The 5,143-nt window shown below is 40.9% G+C and overlaps 1 pseudogene; it reads right to left on the reverse strand.

Annotated features, from left to right (window-relative positions):
* Nucleotides 1-969: 969 nt before the first annotated feature.
* Nucleotides 970-4,341, reverse strand: LOC119344302 (annotated as a pseudogene).
* Between the last annotated feature and the right edge of the window lie 802 nt (nucleotides 4,342-5,143).

Below are 5,143 nucleotides of genomic sequence, written 5' to 3' on the forward strand. Positions count from 1 at the left end.
TAGTAGAACCCGGTCTATATTATTGGTTTTTCATGTAGGTAACGGAACCTACCTGAAATTCACAAACCATCCGTACACACCTCAAATTATTTTGAACACAGACCTAATGTTAACCTGACAAGCATACAAGTTGGATTTATGTCTTGGTCTAGAAGAATCAATAATTGCTCTGCATCTTCAACCCATATATTGAGCTAGGTGTTCTCCCTAAGCCGGCATACATATGTTTGATACAAATATAGCTATTGGATACACTTTTAAGTGTCTATTGGTAACAGTCACATAAAACCTATAATTATTGTTATTGGTTGCTTACTTAAGGGCCATGGGTTCTAGTTTTGAACCGGGCCACCGAAATCTCAAGACCGGCCCTGCTCATCGTGGGCCTCCCCGGTGGGCATTCTCTTGTCACTATGCTCCTTAGTCTGCTTTGGAAGTTGAAGCGAGCGAACATGGGAGGTTAATGACTTCGCCCATGCAGTTCCCACCAACCTGGTAGTACCTATTATCTCTTATAAAATGGCAGCATAGGGAGCCAGTATCTACGACAAGGATCCAACATTCATAGCTAATTTCTGATGTAACCAACCCCATCATTATAAGCCGCCTATGCTCAACCATCCAACTTGTAGTTTATCCGATTGCTGATCCATTTTGTTTTTTTAGAGACCGTGCCGATCTGCCGTAACCCCTAGCTTCGCAGAAGCCAATGATAGGGGTGTTTTAATGGGTGTACACATTACTTTTTAATTCAACTTGAATACCCACCATGGCAGTTCATTCCAATTCCCAATCACATATAACTCAAAGTATGTGCATAATTCATCATTTGTGGTCCTAAACAATCAGAAAATGGTAGCTTCTAATTAAGAAGGCACAGTAAAAAGTTGTCTGTACACACTTAATATAAGAGATTTGTTTCACATCATAACTCATGGCATCATATCAATAAAATGGAAGGTTAAAATGTCATGGTTGTTGTCGCTTTTGCCATTCTTGAATTGCAAAACGAAGGGCATTGTTTGGTATCAACTCATGGTGTGCGAAGTTGACATAGGCCATGGGGGAAATTTTGTTCCCCATTTGAAACCAGTCCTTTATGGCATCGCCTTCATATGTGAATCCATCGGCAGCAATGTGTGGATCCCTCATGATCTCCTGAAAATATTATGTAAGAATGCAAGGTTATATCAAACTAATTTGGTGACTGAATTGTAAAGTTTGCAAGTGCTTAATTGGGCGAGAGAAAAGTGAGGCTGCTCCCGGGTGTAGGTGCACCCAGGTGAATAGTAAATTTGAAAAAATAATAAGAAAACAATAACAAAAAAAAATCTGAAATTTCAGGAAATCAAACATTTTGCTGCTCAAAAGTGCATAAAATGAGGAGCCCTCACCAAAAATCAAAACAGAATTACTGCTCAAAAGTGCATAAAACTTTCTACACTGATTTTGTTTTTTTTTTGGGTGAAGATCCTTCCAATATTTTTTGTGGCTGAAACTTTGCAAGACCATCAAATGTTTGATCATTTTTCATGGCCTGAAATTTCAGATTTTTTAAATTTTGTTTTGTATTTTTTATTTGGAATTTAATGTTCATGGGGGTGTAGGTGCACCCTGGAGTAAAAACCACTCTGGGTGGGAAAAATACGTAACTGTTAGTGCGACTGGCATCGCATGATTCTGGTGTTTCATTTCTTTGTTTAGATAACGGACCTGTGTCATCGGACAGATGAAAAACGCTGGTGGCCCACATTTTTGGTCTTGACAGCTCATTATAGCTTGCAAGACAACCCACACCTCCTTTACAAGATTGGGCCACTCCTTTCGTTCTAACCGGCAACAGCGCAGTGCTAGTCTTGCCAACTCTTCAGCACACTCAGGTGGCCATTCCCCAGCTGAAGTATCAATTAGATCTCGCAATGTGCCTTCTCTAATGGCTTCCTCAACAACATGTGGAAGGCCTAGGGGGCTCTTATTAGTTAGCAATCGCATTAACACTACTCCATAAGAGTAGACGTCATACTGTGCTGTGAGCTCCCCTGAGGCAATGTATGCCGGGTCCATGTATCCCATTTTGCCCTTGATTTGGTTTGTTCGGTGATACGGGGTGATAGTGGTGTTTGTTACATTCAAGTGATGAGAGATCCCAAAATCTGCCAGTTTGCAAACAAAGCTTGCGTCGAGAAGGACATTGTCAGGCTTGAGATCACCATGTGCAATGCCTTTTGGTTTGTTGGAGTGGAGGAAGATAAGTCCTGTGCAGATGTCGGCAGCGATTTTGATGCGCGTTCTCCATGAGAGTGGCTCTCTTTGGTCCGCGCACTGCAAACAATCCTCTAGGCTTCCGTTTGACAAGAATTCAAAGATCAACGCTTTGGCCTCCTTGCACACTCTTATCAGGGTCACAAGGTTTGGATGCCTCATCCTACGGAGTGTTTCTACCTGTAATATATTGGAAAGTCACGTATTTAGATGCACCATTTAACTTGTTTTCATCTGACAACACATCTTACTCTTAATGATGAAAAATACCTCGTCATTAAACTCTTTATCTCCTGTTGCGTCTTCACGGTTGAATTTCTTTATGGCTACGGTAGTATGTCGTAGAAATCCCTTGTAGATGGTTGCACACCCACCGACCCCAATCTTTTTGGAGTCATCAAAGTTGTCCGTCGCTTCATTTATCTCTGTGTAGGTGAACTCTGTTAAGGCAACATCACTAGTAGGGCTAAATACACGGTTCTCCAGTTCTGCTCTTTGCTCATTTGCCTTTTGCAGCTCTTTGCATATATAGAGGTGTTCTTTTCTGAGTCCAGTGTTTTCTCTAGTCAGTCTATCCTCTAGCTCTTTTTTTTCTTTGCGGAGTGCGTTCTCCCGTGCTTTGAACTGCAACAATAAGTTCGCTTATGCACCAGGGCAACAAAAATGCTATGTGTTTAGAGAAGAGAGTTGGGAAAATATGGTAGATTAGGCATCAACAATGGATATAGCTAAAGCCATGTGAAAGTTTCAAATAACATACCATCATAGAAGCTTCAAACAGATTCCTCACGGCTTTCTGCCGGCCCTCGGATGCTTCTTTTTTCGAGCACTCCAGTTCATTGCGGACTCGGTGTAGTTGCTCAAACACATCAAGCTGCACACCAGTTTCTACCTATAAAACATTATGTTCTCTTTGAATTCTAGGTATAAAACATTAGGTATTAAAACTAAGAGGAAAACAACATGCCTTGGTTGGTCGACCAAAATTTAGATGTTAGAGCAATATCAGTAAGTTTTCACAAAGTGGAATTTTCCACAGTGCTAGTGGCAAACATTAGATGCGCTACTGGTTGAAGGTGACTACAAAGATGGACACATTTTGTTGTCAGACATTTTTCTCTACACATGTACATCTTGAATCGCAGTTCTAACATTAAATGCAACATACATGTCATTTGCCTTTCTCTTTCAGTCACTGTCAGTGGAATACATGAATGAAAACTGCCAATAACATTACAAACCTATGGTGCATATTCATATTTAAAAACATAGTACTTGATTTCCTAACAGTTTTTTGTTTTAGATAATGGAAGAATAGTTCTCCTATAGTGTCTGTAACCATATGTAGGGTACACACAGTCATAAAATTACTGTACCCTCTGCACACATCCATAAGATTATTATGATTCAGTAGAGAACTCTCTGCTCAGTCCAATTAATGTGGCTTACCATAGAGTGTTGATGTTCTTTAGAGCTTGCAATCGAAACATGTACTGGTGAACTATTCATAGTATTTAAATCCTGCAAAGCCAATGAGGATCCTCCAGTGCTTTGCTGGCTGGAATTTAGGGAGAAACCTGTTAGTCTCATATCAATCGACCGCTGCATTGCACCTGATATGTTTTCTGCATTGACTGTTGTCGATCCTAACAAGGGATATGTATAGCTAACTGGCTGCTTGGACCGTCGTTGATGGGCTTGTTGATCTGTGGAGCCTAAGAACCCTGGATACCCTGGTGATAGTGATTGGCATCTTTTAGGGAACTCGGGTCGCCAAGTAGTGCCGGTGCAGTTGCTTCAGGGTGACTCTACTTTTGTAGAAAGCTGAGTGGCCTCCCTAAAAAATGATGAACCATGGCACATAAGCATTATTTTGTCAGCTATAAACTTAGGGTAGTCGCTCAAGCTGAAATTTGCCAATGTTATGTAGTAGTATTTGTTTTATGTAATCTTGAGGGCTACACACAGTCATACCTAGAACAAGCAAGAGTTCCGTTGGAAATATAGAAGATCTGGCAATATGGTTTAGCCTGTAGATGCACGATCGCTGCGACTTTTGATTTTGGTACTTTCCTCTTCCTGTTCATGAAAGATTCACAATCAACATAAATAACTCAGATTATTATTTGGAGTATTTGACTTGTACTTTAGAATTTAACTATTAACTATTTATACTGAGGGGGAGATGATAGTTAGTAAAGCCATACCGTTATTGACTTTAGACAGAGAGAGTTGACAACAGCAAAGACATACTAGTAGTTTGTTTTCTGGAATTTAATGTCAACTTGTGATTCTCATTTGCAACTTACAAAGGGCATTGTTTTAAGCCGTATTGTTAGTAGCTATCATGCTAATTATTTGTTGTTCCGCCTATTTCATCGCCGCTAGGTTGTTAGAATAGCAGCGACATTCAGAAGAAATAAGACTTTTACATATATAGTGATTTGACCTCGAGCATATAATTACATAACAAACGCAGTGCTTTGCTTTTGTGTATATACATCAACGGTGCACTCAGTGAATCCCCAGCAGAGCTAGGGCTCAGGCGCAGGATTAAGCTTTCTTAGAGCAACTCCAGCCGTTGGCCCTCCAGGGGGCTCTTAAAATCGCCGTCTGGGGGCGACCCGGTGCTTAAAATCGGCTTGGGGGCGATCGGGTTCCCAGCCGCCGCCCCCAGGGTCACCCCCAGACGTCCTTTTCTAAACATTCTTTAAAAAAAATTGGCTAAAATTCGGCAAACATGACAAAGATTCGGCGAACATGGCATAAACTTGGCATTCAACGTTTTTTACATAGAAAACATGAAATTTACTAAAAATCAAAGAGCCGCGACTACAGGCCGAAGAACTCGTTGAACGGGCATAGTTGCCGTCGTCGTCGC

This window comes from Triticum dicoccoides, unplaced genomic scaffold, assembly GCF_002162155.2.
Source record: "Triticum dicoccoides isolate Atlit2015 ecotype Zavitan unplaced genomic scaffold, WEW_v2.0 scaffold162698, whole genome shotgun sequence".
NCBI classification, from domain to species: Eukaryota; Viridiplantae; Streptophyta; class Magnoliopsida; order Poales; family Poaceae; genus Triticum; species Triticum dicoccoides.